A 26,132-nucleotide genomic window follows, 5' to 3' on the forward strand; every position below is an offset into this window, starting at 1 on the left:
CCGCTCCGCGGTCAGAAGACCGCGGAGGGTATTATGAGTTTTTCCCTGGGCTGGCGGGCGGTCTCCAAAAGACCGCCCGCCAGCCCAGGGAAAAACTCCCTTCCCACGAGGATGCCGGCTCGTAATCGAGCCGGCGGAGTGGGAAGGTGCGACGGGTGCAGTAGCACCCGTCGCGTATTTCAGTGTCTGCAAGGCAGACACTGAAATACCTTGCGGGGCCCTCTTACGGGGGCCCCTGCCGTGCCCATGCCATTGGCATGGGCACGGCAGGGGCCCCCAGGGGCCCCGCAACCCCCCCTACCGCCATCCTGTTCATGGCGGCTTTCCAGCCATGAACAGGATGGCGGTAGGGGGGGTCAGAATCCTCATGGCTGCGGAGCGCGCTCCGCAGCCATGGAGGATTCAAACGAGCAGCGGAAAGTCGGCGGGAGACCGCTGACTTTCCGCTTCTGACCGCGGCTGAACCGCCGCGGTCAGAATGCTCGTTGGAGCACCGCCAGCCTGTTGGCGGTGCTCCCGTGGTCGGTGGCCGCCAGGGTCAGAATGACCCCCAAAGTCTCCAATCAATGTTGGTGGAGGTCTCCTTTACTGCACTTTCACGGCACTCAGTCCTTGATATTCGGCCGGCGTTGCGAGCGCAGGCAGAGAGACAGGTCTTCTTGAGGGAAGGTCTGTGGCTAGCTAACAAGCGCTAGGAGTCACTTTGGAGTTGGCTTGAGGATTCTTTTTGCAGGGAAGAGGTCAGCAGGGAACAGGGCAGCTCAACATCAGAGGGCAGAAGTTCCTGGGAACAGTCAGGCAAAGCAAAGTGGCAATCCTTCTGGAGCACCAGCCTTTACTCCAGCAGAGTTTCTTCTTAGTCCAATAGTGTACTGACTTAGTGGGTCAAGAGGCCCAGTACTCATACTAGAAAGTGTCTTTGATGTGGGGGAGGACTACAAAGGATTTCTGTGAAGTGCACAGGTCCCCCTTTCAGCTCAGCCTTGGCACAAGACTATCGGTGGGGGGCTATTCAGCTGCTTTGTGTGGGATACCCTTTGAGATGTAAGTGTGAGCCCTTCCCAGCCTCCTCCCAGGAAGACCCATCAGTATGCAGATGAATGCAGAAGTAGCCGAGTATCCTGTGTTGTGGGTGTCTGAAGGGAATGCAGAGGTGTAACTGTCACCTACCCCAGCAAGATGTGTATTGGAGACAGGCTGTAGGCACACAGGGCAGAGAGTGCAGAGAAATGTCCACTTTCTAAAAGTGGAATATCTCAAATAGTAATAATAACTCAGACTTTACCAGCAAAGAGGAGTTATTATTACCATTGCCATGGTACTAACACGATGCAGCTACTCCTCGTGATCAGGAACTACAGCTTAAATATACCAAAAGGCATTCCCAATGTTGGCCTATGCAAGGGGCAAGCCTCACAGTAATCAAAAATTACTTTTCTGAGTTTTTCCTTTGTAGGACATGAAAAAGTTAAAGGTACCTGTCCTGCCCTTTTGCTTACATGCCACCATACCCTGTGGGCTACCTAGGGCCTAACTTAGGGATGACATATGAAGAAAAGGGAAGTTCTGGGCTTGGTAAGAGGTTTTAGCTGCCAGGTCTGAGTGGCAGTGAGACTACACACATAGGCTCTGCGATGTCAGGCCTGAGACATGTTTACAGAGCTACTTAAGTGGGTGGCATAATCAGTGCTGCAGGCCCACTAGTAGCATTTAATTTACAGGCCCTATGTATTCGGTATACCACTTTACAAGTGACTTACAGATAAATTAAATATGCCAATTGTGGATACACCAATGTTACCATGTTTAGGGGAGAAGCACATTAACTTTAGCAGTGATTAAGTGCTCAGAGTCTTAGGGCCAACAAAAAGATACAGCAAGAAAACAGGAGGTAAAAAAGGCAAGAAGTCTGGGATAAGACAGTGAGCTATGAACTGGCATCAAAAAGCTGCATGCAAACTGCAAGGCATAAGTTTAGAACCTTGTGTTTTTCCCCAGACTGTTGCTAAAAATGATTCCTTTGGAAAGTAATGCATTCATACAGTATTAGTAAAGACCATTCCAACCACTAAGTTACATTTTAAATCCAGAGTTTGTGTTTCACTAGAGCAGCACTCTTAATGTATAATGCGTACCAGCATGGCCACATATGACTCTTACTCCTTGTAGTCCTGATTGTCTTATGTAACATTTACTATACATTGACTTACACACTCATATGATTCATTGTCTCTTGATAAAGTGTGTATGATGTAAAGTGCCCTGGCACCAGACAGTGCTATGAGTAGCGCTATCAGACAAATAAATGCATGTGAGAGATGCTTTGGAGAAAAGAGGGGCACCGTTGGAGGGTGGTCGTGAGGGAATCTGTGGAGATCGAAGTCTTCAGGGCACCTACAAAGACCGTCACTCCGGGCATCACCCATGCTAAAGCCGCCCCTGGGTCGGGGCATATAAGTAGGTGCACACATATTTAAATGCAGACAGCTCCACCAAAACATAGCTAAAAGACACACAATTACCGACGTATTTGGAAGCATGCACACTTGAATGCAGATAAACCCATTGGCACCTAGGAAGAAGATAAGCATGAAAACAGAGATATGAAAAGGTATATCACCAATCACCATTACCGACTGGCACACATGCTCATGCCAGCAAAGACATACAGACCCATAGTCACATACCACTAAAGGCGGACACATTGGACAGATATGCAGGCACACATATAGACTGACACACAAACACATAACACTAACCAAACCCAGTATAGACTGGCACGTGTTCACATTAGAAAGACACACAAACACAAGTATAGACATAGGACAATAACAGATGAAATGGATGTGAGAGAGGGGCTTTGGCACGAGCACCAACGAATATGTAAACTGACACATGATCTCGCAAACACTACTAATACAGGTAGACACAGGTCAATAAAAGTGAAGATACTCCTACACAAACCAATGGAGACTTGTGAACAGGCACACATAGACACATGTGGGCGCGCGCATCACACACACAGAAATGCAAAGAGGCACATCCCTCTTGGTTATTATAGGCACTGTCTTCACCGACAAATCATCTATTTCAGGTGTGTGTGAGACCAATTAGGCCAGTGAAGAAAAAGAAAAATACAACACACAGAATCCATTAGGCTTTTACACACAAAAAAGTCCAGGACTGCAAACAGCGTCCAGTGATGACCTGTTGGGAGGTAGTCACTCGAATTCCAGTAGCCAAACCACACCAGTACAGATAAAGATACATGGTCGAGTTAGTAAGACATAAACACCAGAACAGACATAAAAAACACACACACACAAACACTTAAATACAGCCGGATACATACACACTTAAAACGTGTGCGCGCGCACGTACTTGCAGCGGCATCAATGCTGCCACAAAGCACGAAGAGCCGCTGTCAAGCATTGACAGGTAGACAGGTGCATGTCAGGCAGGCTCGTGAATGCGAAAAGGGCAGCCCTATCACTTCATTACCGCTCTCTGAACAATATCTACCGTGGACCAGACGCTCCTCATAGATGGAAGGGCCCTCTCCTCCCCCGCCCCTTTCTCCAATCGCCGCTCAATGATGGGCGCGGACGCCCAGACCAGCACCTCGATTTCAATTCTAAAGAGCTGCCTGAATACATCTGTCAGGAGCTGCCTCCTAACAACAGCGTCTGCATTAGTATTCACCAACGCACACAGTTTCCCTCCACACCCAACCTGCGCGAGCGCCAGAGAGCTCTGTGGGCAGACAGCTAGAAAGAGGTCATACCATGAACTGGTTGAGAGATAGCCATCACAATGAGCTCATACCTGTCCCGCGCCTGAAAAGAACCAGGGGAAACCTAGACCAGCGTCATTAGAGAGCCTGTCCGAGGGACCCAGACATGACTAAGAGCAGGGAACAGGGCCTTGTCATAAGATGACCAAGCCCAAGGGTCTGACCTACAGGTAACTAGCACATGAACCGAAACCAGGTCACAGAGTGAGCCAGCCCATTGTGATCGATCAACGCTTGTCCTACAGAAAACCGTACTACGGAGACCAGGCCAAAAAGGACGCACTCCAGTAAGAACACTTCAAACCAGGACTTGCCCTATAGGAAACCAGTCTTTAGAGCTCAGACCAGGGCCAAGCTCACCAGTGAACCAGGTGGCTCAGATCAGCACCTGCCTTAAAGAAAAGAAGTCCTTAGAGCTCAGACCAGGGAATCTCACTAGAAAACTAGGCCAGGTGGCTCAGACCAGGGCCTATCCTACAGGAAACCAGCCTAGAAAAACCAGACCAGTACTTAGCTAAGAGGGAACCAGCACAGAATACTGAAATCAGGACCTGTCTTACGTAGAACCAGCCCTAGCAGTTCATACCAAGGTCTATTCCACTGAGAACCAGGCTTAAGCAAAAACCAGCCCAGTGAGCAATCACTCTAACAAGTCTACAAGCCGCTGCCTGCCATGCGGACTACTAGCCACTGGAACTCAGACTAGGATTTGATACAGAGAGAGCGCAGATAGGTAGTTTTGTCTTTATGGGGAACCAGTGTGCGAAGCCGACACAGGAGAAGATCTTGTTCCAACTTCTGTCTCTGAGGAGGAGCGATCTTGTTCTAACTCTTCACAGGCTTAAGCTAGTCTCCGAGCAGGAGCACACTTGTTCAGACAGTTCGGCCAAGTGCCACGCATTTCACGTTAGGGTAGCGCAATTTAGGTTAAGTTCCTGCATTAACGCATGCTTGGTAAATTGTCACACAAACAAGATGAAGAGAAAGCTAAGTGGGATATCTCTAATATCCTGCCTTGTGAATGGCTCTACTCTTTTCAGTTAGCTTCTAGGCAGTGACACATAGTGGCAGGCAGCTCCGTTAGTCAAAACAGCCGTAGGAGTACTGCTGACACGGACAGGATTACATAGGCGCCTGGGAAAAGGCGCTCTTACACGACCAGGCTTGCGAGTGATCCAGAACTATGTTGTAGCTGCTGGTAAGAGTATTGGAGCCAAGTAGATGGGGCGGCTTAACACTTGCTGACTGTAGTGCTGTAGTTTATGGGTGGCAAAATAAATCCCACACCTTATCACAGTGCTGCTCTCTACAGACTTGTAAGTGCCACTAGTACCTTCTCCAATCCTTATTTAATTTACTTTTAGTGCGTCATGATCATGGGCCTAAGTACACTGGGCACTAGACTACTGCCCTTCCATTTCTGGTGCTTAACAGCAGTTTTAAGATCTTCTTAAGAGTTTCTTGTTGCTCAAATGGGTGCAATTTCTGGTATATGTATCTTTCCCTCATCTTCATTGCTTGATTTGCTTGCGAGAAAGTGTCACTCATAGTTGTTGAATGTCACTCATAATTACGCTGAAATTATGAAAATGTCACACATAAACAACCTGAAAAATAGGCAGCTATGTTCAGACCTTTACACAAACTGGAGCCATGCCAGTAATTGGGAGCAGGGCATGGGCGAGCTGGGCACAGGCTGTTCACTGCTCTGATGTACTCAGCCACTGACCAGTGATCGCAAAAAGGTCCCCACCAAGATCACTAATGGGAGTGGTGGGGGGCCAAATTTAGTTTTGTCCAGGGCACTGTCTGAGGAAAGGCCAGCCCTAATTCGGAGCCTAACTTGCTCTAACCTGGGGAGTTTTGTCTCTCAGCAGGAGCTTGTTCTAACACTGACATATTGAATTCCTGTCTCTGAACAGGAGCCGGTCTCATTCTAACCTTCACAGACCGAGGACCAGTGTCTGGCTCAGCCTTTCAAATGGGCAGGTCCTGCTCTGTATGGAGTTCCTGCACTTCTTTAATTTGAGAGGGACAGTATTTGCACTTCTCAGCACGCTTACGCTTATTAGTAACTGCTTCATAAAAGCTACAAAGCTATCCAACTCAACCCCTTCCCAGACGCCTAGGTTCTCTATAGTGGTCTCTAAAATACCCCTTAAATCCCTACACATCCTATAGTTTCACTATGTTCTTCTGGATTTTTTATTAAATTTGGATGAAGACCCATCAAAACCCCAGGAGCAAACTGGGGGCAGGATTAAACCTAACTTAAAAATCACCATACTGTGATTACTCAGAGGGACCTTCCCTATCTTTAAGTCACCCAATAAATAAAATGAAGAAGTACCAACCCACTGCATAGTCTAAAATACAGCTGCCTTTTAAGGCGTTAAGAGTAAATTGAGCAGGGGTTTCAGAACTAAATCTTCCATTTGCTATAATATAATCACAGCTTTTCATCTCTACCAGGAGAAAAAGCCATCTTTTATTAGTTGTTTTTCTTTAGGGAAAGGAGATGTGGGGATAGATTCCTCTTTTTACAAGTTACATATTTGGTTCTAGGCATAATTAGAGATCTTTCAATTCAGGTCATCTACCAAAACTACAGGTGGGGGTTGATCACAATTTAGGTGGTGTTTATTAAAGGAAAAGCCCTGATGCATCAACGAGTCATATTTGGCCTCTGATATACACATTTACTAGTTAGAAAAGAGGGGCCCCAACATCCCACCTTGACTGATGGACAATTAAAGCCATTAATAAATCTGAGGGGTCTCTATAGCATTTATACCTCTACTTATACCTATTGGTTAAGAGAAATGCTACTCCCCCCTTAGCATGCCCCCTGCTAGACAGACTCGCTTTGCAATCAATAACAAAATAATCAGTACAGTGAATATCTTTGTCACACCATGTCTCCTGGAGTCAAATCACATCCATTTGTAGGGAATATAAAAACTAAAGCTTTTCCCAACTGTACTTTATCGCAGCTACATTCCAGGAAACAATTTTTTATTCTTTGTTAAATCTGAGAATGAATCGGACAGTTTTCTGTACTGGAGCAATTTAATACTCCGGGCAGCAAATTCCAGCTCTGAACGTGTTACTGTTTGTGGTGAGCTGAATGTACTATAGGCTCCCTAAAGGTCACTCGTCTGACGGTTTTCCCCCCAAATATTTGCACAACCTGTGCCTCCCTTTTTAATTTATCCCTCCTATATGAAGGGGGAAAATAGACTCCTTACCCCAAGCATTACCCTTGGAGGGGGGACCTAACAGCTTCTAAACCACCCCTCTCATGAAAAACAGGAACATCAATTCCTCTACATTGCAGACCTTCTGCGTTTTGTACAATAGTGTTTCAAATAATTATGAAGAAAAAGGCTACCTTAGATTTAAATCTGCCCCCCCATGTATTGTAAAGAAATCAAATCTATGGGCGACCCTGGTGGACGGTGTTAAAGCTGCGGTAATACCGCAAACAGGCCTGCGGGAAAAAAAAGGGAATTATGACCGTGGCGGAAACCGCCACCATAGACAGCCACTTTAACCCTCCGACCGCCATGGCGGTACAGACAAGCAGCGCGGCGGTCACCGCCAACAGACAGGCGGAAGACAATGTACTGCCCACAGTATTACAACCCGTCAATCCGCCACCTTTTCCGGGGCGGATTCACCGTGGATAAAAACACGGCGGAAACAGCTTTTGCAAAGGGAAAACGCTCACCTTAACACACTCCACAAGGAAGCAGGCCACCATGGAGCCCGAACTACAAATACTCCCTGCCCTTGTCTTCCTGCTCGTCTACGAACACCAGCAACGGCAGCGCCGAAGACAACGGTGAGTACTGCACCTACGACATAGGGGAGGGGAGAGGCAAAAGTCAGGGGGACACAAACGCAAAACCCCCACCCTCGCACATTACAACACACACACCAATGCATTTCCAAACATCACAGTAACAACCCACAACCCCCCCGGAAAAATGCAAAGCCAAAAGGAAATCAGTTCAAACATTGTAATGTATCAAAATACAGTTACCAAATATATACAGATATGTATACACATTCCAAATTTTATACATTACGAGAAGTAGTGCAGGTATGCACATATCAATGTCCGTGCACCACTGGGCCCAAAATGCATGGGCGAGGCCCACACTAGATACCTGTCCACAAACAGAGAGAACACTGCAGGGGCATCAGATAGAAATACAACAGGCACCTCAGAGGGAAGGGGGGGGGGCACCTCAGCCGGATTACAGCACCACGCCAGATCCACGACGGGCCTCCATGCCCATTGATGTATCCTGGGGAGTGCAAAGCCACAGTCTCTCAAGTCTCTACAGTGGGTGGGTTGCCCACTGTACCATCCTGGGGAGTGCTAAGCCACAGTCTCTCAAGTCTCTACAGTGGGTGGTTTGCCCACTGCTGTATCCTGGGGAGTGCAAAGCCACAGTCTCTCAAGTCTCTGCAGTGGGTGGTTTGCCCACTGCTGTATCCTGGGGAGTGCAAAGCCACAGTCTCTCAAGTCTCTCCAGTGGGTGGATTGCCCACTGTGCCATCCTGGGGAGTACAAAGCCACAGTCTCTCAAGTCTCTCCAGTGGGTGGATTGCCCACTGCTGTATCCTGGGGAGTACAAAGCCACAGTCTCTCAAGTGGATAACAGTCTCCACTGGTTCTGGAGGGGGATTGGTGCCCAGAGTGCTTCATCCTGTTAAGGAAAGACGGAGTGGATGCATGTCTCCACTGGTGCTGGAGGGGGACTGGTGCCCAGAGTGCTTCATCCTGTTAAGGACAGACGGAGTGGATGCATGTCTCCACTGGTTCTGGAGGGGGACTGGCGCGAAGATTGCTTCATCCTTTTAAGGACAGATGGAGTGGATGCATGTCTCCACTGGTTCTGGAGGGGGAATGGTGCCCAGACTGCATCAGGCTCCCCGTGACGGTTCCTGTTCCGTCACTGTCCCAGCTGCACATGGGATAACGATGCTTGATGTGTCGGTTTTTTCCCTGTCCAGCGGTGCTTTGGCATGTGGGTCTTTGCCCTGTTGAGCGGTGCTTTGCCCTGTTGAGCGGTGCTTTGCCATGGCGGTCTCTGACCTGTTGTGCAGTGCTTTGCCCTGATCAGCTGTGGTTTGCCCTGTTCAGCGATCTTCACCATGGCGGTCTTTTCCCTGTTCAGCGGTGCTTTGCCATGGCGGTCTCTGACCTGTTCAGCGGTGCTTTGCCCTGTTCAACGGTGCTTTGCCCTGTTCAGCGGGTCTTCACCATGGCGGTCTTTTCCCTGTTCAGCGGTGCTTTGCCATGGCGGTCTCTGACCTGTTCAGCGGTGCTTTGCCCTGTTCAGCAGTGCTTTGCCCTGTTCAGCGGTCTTCACCATGGCGGTCTTTTCCCTGTTCAGCGGTGCTTTGCCATGGCGGTCTCTGACCTGTTCAGCGGTGCTTTGCCCTGTTCAGCAGTGCTTTGCCCTGTTCAGCGGTCTTCACCATGGCGGTCTTTTCCCTGTTCAGCGGTGCTTTGCCATGGCGGTCTCTGACCTGTTCAGCAGTGCTTTGCCATGGCGGTCTCTGACCTGTGCATTGGTGTGTGGCATGACGGTCCCTCATTGCTCAGCGGGGCTGTGGCTGCCGGGGCCCTCCTGGGCACTGACTCCGGCGGTGGTCTCCTGACCAGTGACGATACTGCTGCCCTCCTGGGCACTGACTCCGGCGGTGGTCTCCTGACCAGTGACTATACTGCTGCCCTCCTGGGCACTGGCTCCGGCGGTGGTCTCAGGACCAGTGACGATACTGCTGCCCTCCTGGGCAATGACTCCGGCGGTGGTCTCCTGACCAGTGACGATACTGCTGCCCTCCTGGGCACTGACTCCGGCGGTGGTCTCAGGACCAGTGACGATACTGCTGCCCTCCTGGGCAATGACTCTGGCGGTGGTCTCAGGACCAGTGACGACAGTGCTGGCGGTGGCGTCCCAGCCGCCGCGGAGGATGGCGCCCTTCTTCGCCGTGCTGCACTTCCCAGACTGTGCAGACCACCTTTGGAGGAGTCACAGCTGACTCAGCACTCCCCCTGGGATCCTTATGAGCAGGTTTTCCGCCAGGAGTCTTCACCCTGTCCAGTCAGCCACTTTCCAACTTGAGGTGCTTTACAGGGGGTGGACTGGCAGTGCTTTGGCTCCGTGTCACACTGGCTGCCCTGGTGGGCGGTGCACTCCACACACCTTTGACACGCACCACTAGTACTGGACTGTTTTTGGCTGAGGTGCTACTACGGGACCTATCAATTGGAGGTGTGGGGGTGGGGGCAAAGAGGTCAACGTTGCTGAGGAAGAGTTGCTGACGAAGACTGGGATGGGTAGCTGGAGGGGGTCTGGGAGTGGAGGAAGAGGAGGTGGTTGTAGGAGGTGTAACTTTAGGTGATTTGGGTGCAGGTACTGGAGGCTGTCGTGAGGTGGATGGATGTTGGGTGTGTGAGTGGCCGCGTTTGTGTACTTTGGGAGGGGGCGTCACAGACACACTGGGAGTGGACACAGGGGACGTGTAAATGGTAGTGTAAATGGTAGTGGGGGTGGTGAGTGCAGGTGAGCGGGGTGTGGTTCTGGGTGTTCTGGTGCGAGTCCTAGTGCCTGTAGATGTAGTGCATGCAGGTGAGAGTGTAGACGACACTGGGAGGGAGACGACGAGGAGGGGGAACACAGTGGAGGCAGTGGATGTTGCTGTGTCTGTATGTGGGTGATGCTTGTGTGAGTGCCTGTGGGTTGTGTGGTGCTTATGTTTGCCTGAGCTACTTGTGTGTGTTGAGGTGTATGCATACTTGTCTGATGGTGTGCTTGGGATAGGCTGGGGTACAGGGGATTGGGTCTGGGTGGAGGAAGTTGGAGGGGGGAGGCTAGACACAGGGACAATGGCTGCCATCAGTGCTGAGGCCAGAGATTGCAGGGTTCGATGAAGGGCAGCCTGACCAGAATGAATGCCCTCCAGGAATGCATTACCGTGTTGCAACTCCCTTTCTACACCCTGGATGGCATTCACAATGGTAGACTGCCCAACAGTGAGTGACCTGAGGAGGTCAATGGCCTCTTCACTGAGGGCAGCAGGGGTGACTGGGGCAGGGCCTGAGGTGCCTGGGGCGAAGGTGATGCCCACCCTCCTGGGTGAGCGGGCACGGGGCGAACGCTGAGGGGCTGCTGGGAGGGCGGTGCTGGTAGGGGAGGTGGCGGCTGTACCTGTAGAAGTGGGGGGCACAGATGGTGCCGCCACCACAAGGGAGCTCCCATCGGTGGACGAGTCTGTGTCGCTGTTTGGTGATCCTGTGACCGAAGTGAAGCTCCCCTCGCCCTCCGTCCCACTGGTGTATTCAGAGTCTGTGGTGTGGCCCTCCATGGCCATGTGGGATGCAGCTCCCTCGTGCTGCGGTGCCACTGTACCTCCGCCTGATGATGCTGATGCACAAAAGAAGAGGGAGAGCAGAAAAGGGGGGGGGCACAGAAGAAAGACAGGTTGAGTGCATGGCTTACCGCTAGCGTTGGCGGACAATACAGACACAGCAGCCCCCTGCACTACGCCGTGCTCTTGGCCTCTACAGATGCAATTCCTGGGATCTGGCCTACATGGCTATGGTGGACATCTGCACACATAGATGCCACAGGGGCATGTATACCTGTACTTGGCACTCTACTGAGGTGGGGTGGAGTGACACATGGCCTGCATTACGGAGGGGCCTAGCCTACGTAACTCGCCCTGGCCTAGGGAAACCCACAGCCCTCCTCCCCACCCAGACCCCTCCACTGCGTGCAAAGTCCCCAGAATGAGAGTGTACTCACCCCCTTGTGTCTGCTGTGATGCCCTCAAGCGCCCATCCAACTCCGGGTAGGCCACCGCCAGGATCCGGAACATCAGGGGGGTCATGGTGTGACGGGCACCCCTCCCACATTGGGAGGCCATCCCCAGCTGAGCCTCCGCCGTCTTCTTGTTCCAGCGGCGAATGTCCTCCCATCTTTTCCGGCAGTGGGTGCCCCGTCTCTGGTGGACCCCCTGGGTCCGGACGTCCTTGGCGATGGGACGCCAAATGTCCTTCCTCTGGTGGGCGCTGACCTACATGACATGCACAGGGGAAGAAGAGAAGTAATTACAAATTGCACCGTCGATGTGAGTGGCCCCCATCCCTACCCTTGCCATGTGGCACATGCATTCACACTACTTCATGTTCCCTGAACTCTGCCCCCTTCCAACTCACATCCAGCCCTCTCCACCCAGGCATAGCCCATACAACGTGCTCCCTGTGTACTTACCTGTTGGTCTGGAGAACCGAAGAGTAGCGTGTACTGGGGGAGGACCCCGTTGCCTAGCTTCTCCAACTCCTGAGCAGTGAAGACAGGGGCCCTTTCCCCAGACGCAGCAGCCATTGTCTCTTCCAGACCGAGGTCACAGCAGCACTTGCAGTGTAGGTCTACTCCTGTCGAAGATCAGGTATCAAGTGATTGAACAGATAGAAAATGGCGGTCACGTCCGCGGCGGTGCGTGTCATCACCGCCGGCGCACTTCATCATTGGCTCCTGGGACCCATAGGGTCCAATGTTAACCAATGCAGCATTGCGCCGCAGTCTACAACCGCCTTCCGCGACGGTGTACTACGCCAGCGCAGATACCTCACATCCCATTGTCCCAGTTTAGAGGTCAGGCAGCCGCCATTTCAGGGGCCCACATGGCTTCATTTACTACTGCGTCACACATACCTAGGCCTACACTCAACACACATACAGGAACAGTTTTGTGTTTTGTGTAGTGTTCTGTGTATCTGTGGGTACATACCTGGGAATTTGTTGACTCTGTGGTCGCTGTTGTCCTTCCTAGGCACCGTCAGCTGGGACATTTGAGAAGATGGCGGAATCCTCCGGTGTACCGACCGCTGGTGGACCTGTTGACAATGGAGGAGTGACGTTTGATCATCACCTACAGGTTTGACCGTGCCACTATCCAGGAACTATGTACCCAGTTGGAGCCAGACCTGATGTCACCAATCCGCCATCCCACTGGAATCCCCCCTGACGTGCAGGTGCTGTCAGTGCTCCATTTCCTTGCAAGTGGGTCTTTTCAGACAACAGTGGCCATGGCATCAGGGATGTCCCAGCCTATGTTTTCCAACGTGTTGTCCAGAGTGTTGTCTGCCCTGCTGAAACACGTAAGGAGCTACATCATTTTCCCTCAGGTGGAGGATTTGGCTACAGTTAAAGGTGACTTCTATGCCCTTGGACATATCCCCAACGTCATAGGTGCTATTTATGGGACCCATGTAGCTCTGGTCCCCCCCCACAGGAGTGAACAGGTGTACAGAAACCAGAAGAGTTATCATTCGATGAATGTACAGATGGTCTGTTTGGCAGACCAGTACATCTCCCAGGTAAATGCTATGTTCCCTGGCTCTGTGCATGACGTCTACATCCTGCGGAATAGCAGTATCCCGTATGTGATGGGTCAACTCCAGAGGCACCGTGTGTGGCTATTAGGGGATTCTGGTTACCATAACTTGTCCTGGCTATTGACCCCAGTGAGGTATCCCAGGACCAGGGCAGAGGAACGCTACAATGAGGCCCATGGGTGGACTAGGAGGGTGATCAAACGCACCTTCGGCCTCCTGAAGGCCAGGTTCAGGTGCCTCCATATGACAGGTGGTTCCCTATTCTACTCACCGAGGAAGGTGTGCCAGATCATCATCATCGCCTGCTCGATGCTTCACAATCTTGCTTTGCGACGCCAGGTGCCTTTTCTGCAGGAGGATGGTCCAGATGGCAGAGTTGTGGCAGCTGTGGAGCCTGTGGACAGTGATGAGGAGGAAGCTGAGGAAGAAGACATAGACAACAGGGAGTCAGTCATACAGCAATATTTCCAGTGACACACAGGTGAGAGCATTTTATTTTACTATCACATTCACTTTCACACTTCTACCTCTATCCTGTCTGTCATTTAGTAGCAGTATTTGGTAACTGAGTTGTACCTTTCCATTTCGGTTTCACAGGTGTGGTTACCAACGTGTGTCATCTGCTTGCATCCTTCATGGACTTGTGATGTGTGACATAGGTATGTTGGCTTTACAATTGAGAACGCATTTTGACACTGTCATTGGTAATACAAATTTACCAAATCACAGACTGACTCCAGATTGTTTTGTGCTTCAAGGGTGTTTATTTAAGTGCTCAAAAATGGAGGGGGGTTGTAAAATGGTGATGGGGGACGGTGGAGGAATGTCCATGGCAGAGTCCAGTCTATTGGTCACACAGGTGCACTGCCCATATGGGCATAGGAAGTGGAGCTGGGGCAGTTTTAGTATGGACAGGGTAACAAAGTGGGACAGTGGGATGACAATCAGGGTGGTCTCATTTCCTGGCGGGGGTCTTGCCATCTTGCTCTGTCCTGTTCCTGGATCTCAGGGACCACTTGCGGGATGGTTCTCCATTTGCAGGGGGTGGGGTGCTGGTGTGGTGGTCCTGTGGCGGGGCCTCCTGTCCACAAGCGCCTGCGGAGGTGGTGGGCAGTTCATCGTCCATGCTAGTGTCAGGGGCCCCTTGGAGTGCAACGGTGTCCCTCATGGTCTTTTGTATGTCCTTCAGCACCCCTACAATGGTGCCCAGGGTGGAGCTGATGGTTCTGAGCTCCTCCCTGAACCCCAAATACTGTTCGTTCTGCAGGCGCTGGATCTCCTGAAACTTGGCCAGGACCGTAGCCATCGTCTCCTGGGAGTGGTGGTATGCTCCCATGATGGAGGAGAGGGCCTCGTGGAGGGTGGGTTCCCTTGGCCTGTCAGCCCCCTGTCGCACAGCAGCCCTCCCAGTTCCCCTGTGTTCCTGTGCCTCCGTCCCCTGGACCGTGTGCCCACTACCACTGCCCCCAGGTCCCTGTTGTTGTTGGGGTGGTGGGTTATCCTGGGTTCCCTGTAGTGGTGGACACACCACTGATTGACGTGTCCTGGGTACGGAGGTATGGGCCCGCTGGGTGGGTGCTGTGCTGGTGTTACCAGAGGGTGGAAGGTCAGTGTTGGGATATGTCTGTGCAAGGGGAACCGACTGTCCCGAGGCCCACGATGGTCCGGGCTGGTCATCAGGATCCAGTAGGGCAGAGCTGCTGTCGTCACTGTGGGCCTCTTCTGTGGGTGGATGGCGATGTCTGGACCCTCCTGTGTGGTGACGTTGGGTAGTGGTCCTGCAGGGGTGTAAGAGCATGATTATTGCATGTGTGTGTGTAATGGTGTGCAATGGGTGGGTGTGCGTGTACCCCAGTGCAAGCATTCCTGTGTGTGGGTTTGTGTGATGATGGTTAGGGGGTTGTTATGGGTATGTACAGTCAGCATGCTTTGGTGAGGGGTGAGCATGCTTAGTTGTGTCATGCAGGGCTCGGTGTTGAGATGAGTGGTTTGTGTTATTAGTACATTAGTGAGGAGTTGTAGTGATAGGGGAGGGGGGAGGGTGGGGGTGTGTGATAGCATGCAGGTAGGGTGGGGGATATGATAGTTAATATTTGACTTACCAGTGTCCATTCCTCCACCGACTCCTCCGAGGCCCTCAGGATGCATGATGGTCAAGACCTGCTCCTCCCATGTTGTTAGTTGTGGGGGAGGAGGTGGGGGTCTGCCACCAGTCCGCTGTACCGCGATGTTGTGCCTGGATATCACAGAACGCACCTTCCCCCGTAGGTCGTTCCACCTCTTCCTGATGTCCTCCCGATTTCTTGGATGCTGTCCCACAGCGTTGACCCTGTCCACGATTCTGCGCCATAGCTCCATCTTCCTGGCTATGGAAATGTGCTGCACCTGTGAGCCAAATAGCTGTGGCTCTACCCGTAGGATTTCCTCCACCATGACCCTGAGCTCCTCCTCGGAAAACCTGGGGTGTCTTTGGCGTGACATGGGGTGGTGTGGGTGATGTGTGGGGTGGTGTAAGTGTTGATGTGTCTGGTGATGTGTAGTGGTGTGTGGTGTTTTGTGCGTGGAATGTTGTATGGGTGATGGTGTTGTGTGCCTCTGTGTGGTGGGGTTCTCAATTGCTGTGCTCTCTGTCTCTCGGCTTCCTCAAAATTTCTGGTCGTAGGGGTTTGTGGGTGATGTGGGTATGTGTTTTATATTGAATTGGGTGTGTGGGAGTGGTGTTTGTATGTGTATCAGGTGTGTGTATTTTGAATTGTCCAATGCGGCGGTGTTTTGGAGATGTGTGTGTATTTTTAGCGCAGCGGTGTGTACCGTCAATGGAATACCGCGGTTGAAAGACCGCCGCGTGGATTCGTGGGTCGTAATAGCATGGGCGTGTTTCTGTTGGCGTGACGGTGGAGGTTTTGTTTTCGCCAGTTTAACACTGACATTTGGTGTGGGTGTCTGAATTTCGGCGGATTCCGAGATGTGGGTCATAATAGCTGTGTCGGAATTCCGCGGCGGTGTATTGGCGGTCTTCTGCACGGTGGTAAGCAGCTTTTACCGCCAATGTTGTAATGACCCCCTATATCTCTACTTTGAATAGAATTAAAAGGCTCAATATACACAAAACAGGACAACAATGCATGCCTGTTCAGTACTACGTCAGGATCAAATAAAGGAATCAACTCCAATATTCTTGTCTCAACATTCCGCTGCTGATGGACTGTAGCTGCAGAGTGGCATACTGCCCCTGATTGCTTCTGAACCTTGGGTGCTATTAATGGGGGTATCAATAGATTCAAGGAGGATAGAGCCAAAGGAAGGAGCCCGGCTGGAGAAGTGTCTTCAGATTCCTCTCCAATCCCAAAAGTCATAGAATTACTAGAAGACTGAGGAGAGTTTATTGCCTTCGACTCCAGCTGTAACGAGCAAGACAGTCCTCCAAACCAGCTAAATGCTGAGGACCTTCTAGCCCAGGACATTGTTCAAGCCTGGGATGAGGCGTTACTTCTTTCCTAAAGCGAAGTTTGCGACAACTGTTCTTTGAAATTCTTCTTTTGGTAGATTTCTTCCCTTTTAGTCTTTCTGTTTTTTCTTTAGGCTTTGTCAAAACAGAACTAGGTTTCTTAACAACATGAGAATTGAAAATTGGATACACAGATTTGTCCGCGCCCATGCTTTCCGTGACCCCTCCTCTAATTGCATTCATCTCAAACATATACGTCACACAACTAGTTGGACCTTACGTGACATGCTTTTCTTGCTCACTAACTTTACAATAAGGTTTACCAGCTTGTAAGCTGACACTGGCTAGAGTCTTGCCCATCCTGGAAACAGATTTTGTAGAAGTTAAGGGTCGATCCCCTAAGGCCATAGACTTTGTCTGCTCCCATGGAATGCCTTCCTTTTTCCCCTCAATCAATTCCTTTAATATAACTGTAACTACTACCACAGTAGAATCTGATCCTCCTCAAAGTTTTCCAACAAAGATAAAAATGGATGATAAAGGCCTCTCCAGAGTAGAGTTACCGATAACTTCACCTCACAATCCGGAGAGCTAATCAACTGGTTTCCCCTTAAATGTAAGTCTGGGAACTCCGGCTACTGAGATAAAAGAGGGAATTGATTTGACAGGGTGCTGCTAAATAATTGCAAGCCAGTGGGTAAAGTTGGGGGGTAGGGAAGGCAAGGACTGAATGTTAGAAACCTTCTCTTTGAACCTGTATCTTCCACAAAGATTGAGATCAATATCGGGTAACATGAAATCTTCCTCCTGGATACCTGGTAATACACTTGATAGAGGAGTCCAATGCAGGGGAGAAAGAGGCCCTCCCGTCATCCCTGGACCTATATCTGAGAATTATGAGGGAAGGGCTGGCTCAGAAACTGGGGTGCCCAAGTTTTCCCCTTGGGACTGACTTTCAATCTTTTGAGTTTATAAGGTTAGTTTCCCCCCTTGGAGATAATTTCGGGCCCTCCCCACAACAACACAACTCCTTTACTGGATGACTAATAAGGCTTCCTGATGGTTCTGTTGAGCACCCATTAGTCAACTGAGTCATCTTCTCCACTTCCAAAGGGGATAAAATTAATTCTTGCCTTTAAGGGCCAAAGTCAGGGAGTCTCTGTTTCGAAGAGGATTGACTCTAGTCTTTGCACACGACCAACCCTTCAATTTACGCCCTGATTTCAATTTTTGGGCTGTCATTTTTTCTCATCACTTTCCTGGCTATCGGGAGAAGGTGCTTCTTCTTTAATCCTTCGTGCAGAAATTAACTCAGACCTCTGATATACTATCAGTACTGGATCTTAACTTCTGACTCCACCGGGGATTATGTACCAACAACAAAATGAAAAGAAGTCCCCCAAGTTCCGAATATGCAAAATAATGGGCTAAATTAATGAGGCAACAACAATATGAGTTGGGGTCACCAGGCGACCCAGAAGCCGCACCCAGTCTAACCGGGCCGCCTCTGCCGGTCACTGGGGCACACACTTTGTGGTCGCCCGCTACGGCCACCACACTCATAGCACTCCAGCAGTATTTTTAATTTAGGAGAGAGTTGGCAGAGGCCGTCCACGAAGGGGGCATCAGGGGCCGGCGCATTAACAGCCACGGGAACCCGAAAATTACTGGTTCAAGCCGCCTCAGCGGCAAACCAACAAAACGGACCAAGGCGGGTCCAAGGACATCGGGCCAATGAGGGCCCAGCAAGGACAAAGACATTTTTTAAACCCTCCTATGGGGGGACACCATGGCGCCCTCAGCTTGGAAGGCGGACTAAAACGATTTCTGCTGCCCATGCAGAAATTACTCTGTGGTGCAGGAGGGACAGCGTGGGCGGTGTGCCGGAGAAAGGCTGCTAACCTTGGGATGCCTTACGGCAAGGTAAGTAGGCCGATTGGGGAGTAGTAACGGAGCACGGCACTCGTGGCCCAGACCCGCCTGTTGGCAGGGCACAAAATGGACAAACAAGGTAGCAAGTTTAGCCTAACAGCACTAAAAGACTACCCCCCTCACGATCAGAGAAAGAACCAACAAAACTGGATGACCCCAAAAGCGGCATGGAGGATGGCCTCAACAACAATAGGTGTCAGAATTATGACAATCAAATTACAAGGACTTGAGTGATTTATAGCAGAGATGATGTCATGCAGCAAAGTTATGACACCGTCGCGCCCTCAGCTTGGAAGGCGGACTTAAAGGATTTCTGCTGCCCATGCAGAAATTACTTTGTGGTGCAGGAGGGACAGCGTGCAGGATTTTGAGACCCGCCCACCAACACCAGAACAGCAGCATCGTCGCAGGGCTGAGAGGGCAAGCAGATGGCGGTAAAAGGGGCACGTTAGTTGGTAAAGGAGGCACACTAGTGGGCGGTGTGCCGGAGAAAGGCTACTAACTTTGGGATGCCTTACGGCAGGGTAAGTAGGCCGATGGGGGAGAAAGCAGAGCACGGCACTCGCGGCCCAGACCCGCCTGTTGGCAGGGCACAAAATGGACAGACAAGGTAGCGAGTTGAGCCTAACAGCACTAAGAGGCTACCCCCCTCACGATCAGAGAAAGAACCAACAAAACTGGATGACCCCAAAAGTGGCATGGAGGATGGCCTCAACGACAATAGGTGTCAGAATTATGACAATCAAATGACAAGGACTTGAGTGATTTATAGCAGAGATGATGTCATGCAGCAAAGTTATGATCCTGGCAAGATGATTTATGTATGACCTATCAACGGTGATTTATGACCTGTCTCCGAATTACAATTTACGATCATGATGAAAGCAATGTGTGGCAGAATGATTTATGACATTGTATTAATTTTTATGGCCTTGTCTTCTTGATTTATGACTGAACACTGTGAGTTATGAGGTCAAATGTGTCGCAAATGTTTATGCATGTAATAAAACTGCAGCCAAGTATTCCCACAGCGAAAAGCTGTTGTGAGTTTTTCAAAAAAACGTGTATGGGGAATTACGTAAATTGGAGTGGGCCAAGTGCGGGGGTTATGGGGAATGCCTTTGCTGCAGCCTTGGAAACAAACAAACAGGCCCCTCGTGGGTCGGGCGGGCACGCAGACTGCCTTCTTTCTGTCTTCAGGGTACACTTCCTCCACCGCCAACCCCTGGCCCCATGCTCCAAACCTATACAGGAGGCACACAGGTCGTAGAAGTCCATCTTGCCTCTGGCTGCCCGATCTGTGCTTTCCCCGCACTCCCCGCATTCTCACCTCCTGGTGGATGGTTTCTGAATACTCCAAGCGGGCGGGCGGGCAGGTGGGTGGACAACAGCAACAGGTGGCTGAGTGGCAAAGTGACTTTGTACCCGCCCTTCGACTTGAGCTGTCCTCTGTCTGGGCTGGCCAGAGTGGCTCTATGAGGCAGGGCTCAAGGCACTCCAGGCTCGGAGTGCCGGGGTGCTGAAGTACTGGAGAATGCAGGGACTGCAGGCGGTGGGCAGCCAGCCGCTCAAGGGACCAAAAGGACCGGGGGCCTGGAGCGGCTCCGCTTGGCGATCAGCAGTTATAGCTGCCGCAATGGAACCACGAGGAATCGACACCGCAATACTGCGAAGCCACTGCGATGATGCCGCCGCAATAACCGGAAGCAGAAACAGACGTGGCAACAGGAGCGCGTTTAGTGTCAGTCACGTCACTTCTCAGCACTACAACAGTGCATTTAATGGGGGAGTACTGACATTACTCAGAAGCAAGCAAGTGCTCTAAATAGTGAGTACTCCCACTAATATTTCCAATTAAAGCACTGATCTGAGTGGTAGGGTGGCCAGATGAAAAAAAAAAAATCTTGGCATTCTTAAAACTTACAAGTAGGACTACAATTTTACATCAACCAGGGGTCACAGTATGATGTAACTGACAGCACTCGCCAACAAATAAGGACCGTGCAGTGTAAATACATTTCTGCTACAAGGGACAGCTAACTAATACAGAGCTTGGAAGCATGCAAATGTGTCTCTTAATTCAGTAAAACCTCTCTGAAAACTGCGATGTGCCAAATGTACTGAAATTTTCAAGGACACATGGTGAACAACTGGGACTGCCTTCGAAAACCTGGGATGCCTGGTAGCCCTACTGAGTCAAAGACAGTCTTGTTCTGACCCCCAACTCTCCTACCCCGCACAGATGGAAGCCCAGCATCTGAGCAGGAGGTAGGCTTGTTCTTACCCTGACATGGACTATGGAGGGGCCCGCGGAGAAGGGAGCACCGCTCTAGTGTCTCCGCGGGCTCTTTCGGAGTGGAAGTGACGAAAGGAGGCAAGGATTGGGTATCAGGTAAGTGGGGGAGGGAGTTAGGGAAGGTTTAAAAGGGGGGTGGGGAAAAGGAACAACCTCTTTCCGCGCCGACTGTTTTACAGAGCGGAATTTGGTCGTTCCGGGGGAAAGTTGGTCGGCGAGGGTGCGGCCTTCTCAGTTGGCCGGGCGGACAGCGGGAACTAGCGCGTAGGCGGGCACGAACGTGCCGCCTCCTACTGAACGGCGGTAAGGCAGCGGCTCGGGGTGAACGTGGGGAAGCCCCTGTCACGGGGCTTTCGTCACGCATTTCATTAAAATAATTAGTGTCGCGCGCAGCGCGGAAGGGGCGGGAACCCCCCCCCGCGTCGCTGTGTTTTTTTTTGTGAAAGCCATTGGTTACCGCGTGGGCGCCATGGCAACCAGCCATGACTCCGAGGCGGTGAAGGCCGCGCTTCGCGTTCTTGGCGAAGCCGGACGTTCTGACCTGCTCAGGCTTGGGGTTTTAGACCAGGCCTGGGTAGGCATGTCGCGGCCGACACGGACCGCGTCGAGCCAGATAGCGGCTGTTATTGCCGCTTGTCAATCCCCAAATTCAGAAGCAGGGGAGGAGGGGGGGGCACGAGAGGGCCAGCCCCCTAGGGGAGCGAATGCGAGGCACGCCAGGCCCCCAGTTGCAGGTAGTGGTAGGGAAGGAAGGTGGCCAATTAGTGGAGGAGACCCCAGGGGCCAGGGACCTTACTAAGGACCCTGAAGGGCCCCAAGCAGAGCAGAAGGTGCAGGGAGGGCCCACGGGCCCTGAATTTTGCACAGAGGCAGAGGGGCAGCCCCTGCCCGGCCCCAGCAACGTCTGGACGCCTTTAGACTTGTCTTGCCCAAAGGGGGGACCCGCCCCCATCGGGGGCCCCGGGGCCCCGGCCAGAAAACGGGGGAAGTACTCAGCTAAAGGCAGGGGGGGGGGCGTCCAAATCAAAAGTAGTGCCCAGTTCGGGCAAGACCAGCAAGGCAAAGGAGGCAGAGGGGGTAACGGGTTTCCCCCCCCCAAGCCCCATGGTTTCAGGAGGTTAGGACCCCGCAGAGGCCTGGGACCTTGAGGCCAGGATCAGGGAGCAATGCAGGGTCGTCGCGGAAACGGAAGCCAGGTGGGCACAACTGTGCAGGGACCAGGAGGAAAACGGGGTCAGGGGGGAGATGAGTAAGAGATTCAGGGAGCCAGGTGACGCCATGGGGTAAGTAGCAGATCAATGCCGGCAGTGGAGGCAGGCAGGAAGAAAAGGATACCAGCGGGGTGCAACACGGTCCCATCACGTTGGTCTGAAGCCATAGAGGGGATCGCCGGCGGCCTTCTCTACACCGAGGGATCGTGGGTACCACACGGATGTTTGGCGCCATGAAGGGCATGAAGTTACAGCTGAGACCGCAGCGAAACACAAGGGCTATGGCTCGAATAGATGTGATTGGGAGGGAGATGAGGAGTGTGAACTCGATTATGAGGAGGAAGGGGACGAGTGGGAAGAAGGAGAGCTCAGGGAGGACGAGGTGAGCGGAGTCACGGGGGGGCGAAGGGCCATCTGGAGGGCGCCACATGGCGGCATGCGGCCTTGTGATGAGGAAGGCGGCTAGGCCATTCCGGAACATGGAAAAAGGTAAAGGGGGCTGGTGGATAGTTTGGGGTGATGGGACAGCTGACAGGGGCGCATGCACGCGTAAATCCATAGGTGTGGGTGATGGGTCAGTTTTGTCTCCAACCGGGGGTGGGGCGAGCAAAGAGGGTGACACAGCTAAGGCAAAAGACGTACCTACCACGGCAGGCAAGGAGATGGACACACAGAAGGCCGGGGAAACGACAGGGCCAGAAGACAAGGAGGGGGGAGGACATCGGAAACGGCTCCCCTATATGGGCCTGGCCATGCCACTGGGGTCACACATGGCGGATAAGACTAAAACAAAAATTTGGAAACATGAGTATGTAGACGTTTTTAAACTACTACACAGGGACATCCAGGCAAAGGAAGGGTCAAAGGAAGAAGAGTGGGAGCTGGCACGTAGGCCTAGGATACACATCACGATGGACAATTGGACGTCAGCCTTTTTGATCTTTGCTAGTATATATTGCGAAAAATACACGGACAGAGCCATAGCGCTTTTCAAATATATGGACATTATACGGAAGGCACAGATGCACTTTGGGGTTTTGCATGGCTCAGTTACGATGAGGAATTTAAGGCCAGAGTGAGCGTTAATCCCAACAAGTCTTGGGGGGATGTAGATCCCGAGCTATGGATGCAATGGATGGCATCAGCGCAATCCTCAGTGTCCACACACACAGCAAGTGGTTTGCCGGTGGTATATAAGCCTTTTCAGTCTCGTCCCGCCCAGGGAGGGGCGGGTGGGGTTAACAAGGCCCCAGTGCCCACCACGGGGGCTTGTTGGAACTTTAACAAAGGTTTCTGCTCACGGCAGCAGTGCTGTTTCAAACATGACTGCTCCAAGTGCAGGGGTCATCATCCAGTCACGCAATGTTTTTCCCTCTCCAGTCCAACAGAACAATGGAGGGTGGCCAGAGGACGGGGCGTGCAAAACGCTGCTTGGCCAAAGGGGTCCTACGCCATTTAGGCTAGAGACTCTGCTGCCTTGATTGAGCATTTACCCAGATCAGGATAAGGCCAGGAAGCTGGAGTGGGGCTCTATAGAAGGTTTTCGGGTGGGATATCAAGGTCCTCGGTGTAGGAGGTGGGCAGAGAATTTGCGATCCGCAAAAGAACAGCCACACGTGGTGCGAGACAAATTGGCAAAGAAGGTCTAGCTTGGGAGAATAGTAGGCCTCTTTTACGACTGGCCAAGGGAGCAATTGATGATATCACCTCTGGGGGTCGTTCCCAAAAAAGCAGAGGGGGAGTTTCGGCTGATTCACCATCTGTCATGGCCGGAAGGGGCATCAATTAATGATTTCATCGCCCCGAGGACACTAGGGTGGTTTATGCCTCGGTGGACAATGCCATCCAGTTGGTCAGGAAGTGTGGGCAAGGGGCGGAGATGGCAAAATGTGAAATCCAGTCAGCGTTCAGACTCCTGCCTATATACCCAGCAGATTTTGACCTCCTGGGGATGCAGCTGGATGGGGCCATGTATGTGGATAGGGTTTTGCCTATGGGATGTGCTATTTCCTGCGCGTTGTTTGAAACCTTTAGCACTTTTTTACAGTGGGTTTTTGTGAAGCAAAGCGGCCATCGGGCAGTGACTCACTATCTGGATGACTTTCTTTTTGTAGGGACAGCAGGTTCCGGGGATTGTGGGCGGGCTTTGGAAGTTTTTCAGGGCCTAGCCCAATGGACAGGGGTGCCATTGGCACCGGAAAAGACCGAAGGACCTCTGCCGGTGTTAACCTTTTTGGGCATAGAGCTGGAGGCGAACGCTCTAGTTGCCAGATTGCCAGCAAAAAAGGTGGAGGAGATACTGGAATTTCTGGCCAGCGTGCGGGTCCTTCGAAAAATGGACCTGCGAATGGCACAAAAACTATTGGGCTACCTTAATTTTGCCTGCAGGGTAGTGAGGGGTGGTAGGACTTTTTGTAGGCGACTGGGTTTAGCCATGTCAGGGGCTGTACTCCCACATCACAGGATACAAATCTCGTTGGCTTTGAGGGAGGACATCAAGGTGTGGGAGGCATTTTTGAAAGACTTTAACGGAGTATCCATGTTATTCAACGACGCGGACACAGTTTGGCAAGTTCACATTTTTTCTGATGCAGCGGGGGCCTCTGGTTTTGGTCTGTTTTGGGAGGGGAGGTGGTGCGCGGAGAAATGGCCTCAACATTGGTTGCAACAAGGCAGGAGTATTGCTTTCCTGGAGTTTTTCCCGCTATTAGTGGCGCTGGAGGTCTGGGGGCAAGAGTTAGCTAACAGGACAGTTCTGTTTCAGGTGGACAACATGAGAGTGGTGGAGTTGGTGAATAGACAGAGAGCAAGGGATATCAGGGTACTGCGCTTGTTGCACCAATTTATGCTGCGTTGTTTATCATTAAGTGTTATTTTTAAAGCAGCACACATACCTGGGATATATAACGAGATTGCAGATTCCCTGTCTCGTTCACAGTGGCAGCGTTTTCGCGAATTGGCCCCAGGAGCGGAATGGACCAAGACTGCGGTCCCGCCAGACATTTGGGAGTGGGGGGCATGATGATAACGGGGCTTGTGGAGAAGTCCATAACGGAGTCTACAATGCGGTCTTACAGGCTTGCATGGTGGGAGTTCCAATCTTTTGAGTCGTGTGTAGGTGGATTTTGGTCACAAGGATCGCAGGACCTTGAGGCACGCGCGTTGCGTTTTGTGCTGTTCCTCATTAAGGAGGGCTTATCCTCGGGGACAATTGGAGGAAAACTGGCAGGGGTTTCCTTTTACGGAAAACTTCTCTTTGGTATTGATCCAGCGCGTAACGATTTGTTGGGAAAAATGTTAAAAGGTTGGGGTAGGGTTAGGACCGAGGCGGGTAAAGCAGCCAGGGAGCCCATCACTTTCGAATTACTTCTGGAACTCCTGCATGTGTTGCCAGTGTGCTGTAGGGATGAGTATGAGTTAGCATTGTTCCGGCTTTGTATGGTGTGGATGTTTTTTGGGGCATTTCGGGTGTCCGAATTGTTGAGGGTAGGTAAGATGGTAGGGGTCAAGGTCAGGGAGGTTTGCATGCATGGGGAGAGGCTGGGAATTTGGCTTAGACGATCAAAGACTGATCAGTTGGGAAAAGGAAGATGGGTGTGGCTGGACAAGGGGGGAATGTAGCAGCATGCCCAGTGAAAGAATGGTTGGAGTTCAAAAAAAGGTTAATCGGGACAGGGGATAATGGAGTGTTTTTACACAGGGAGGGTGCAAAGGTTACAAGCTACCAGCTCTTGTAGGTGTTGAGGATGGCGCTAAGAAGGATAGGTCGAAGGCCGATGGATTTTGGTACGCATTCCTTTAGAATTGGGGCAGCTACAGCGGCGGCGCATTTGGGGTGGGATTGGAACAGAATAAAGGCTATAGGCAGATGGAAATCTAGATGCTGCGAGCGTTATGTGAGGCCATGAAAGATACAGGGATAAAGGGTGGGGCTGGTGAAGGAAGGATGCTATGGGAGAGTTTGGGGGTTTTTGGAACAAATTTTACAGCGTTTTTTCTTTACAGGATGTGTGGCCGGGCCACAGAAGGAT

This window comes from Pleurodeles waltl, chromosome 4_2 (assembly GCF_031143425.1).
Source record: "Pleurodeles waltl isolate 20211129_DDA chromosome 4_2, aPleWal1.hap1.20221129, whole genome shotgun sequence".
Lineage (NCBI taxonomy): Eukaryota > Metazoa > Chordata > Amphibia > Caudata > Salamandridae > Pleurodeles > Pleurodeles waltl.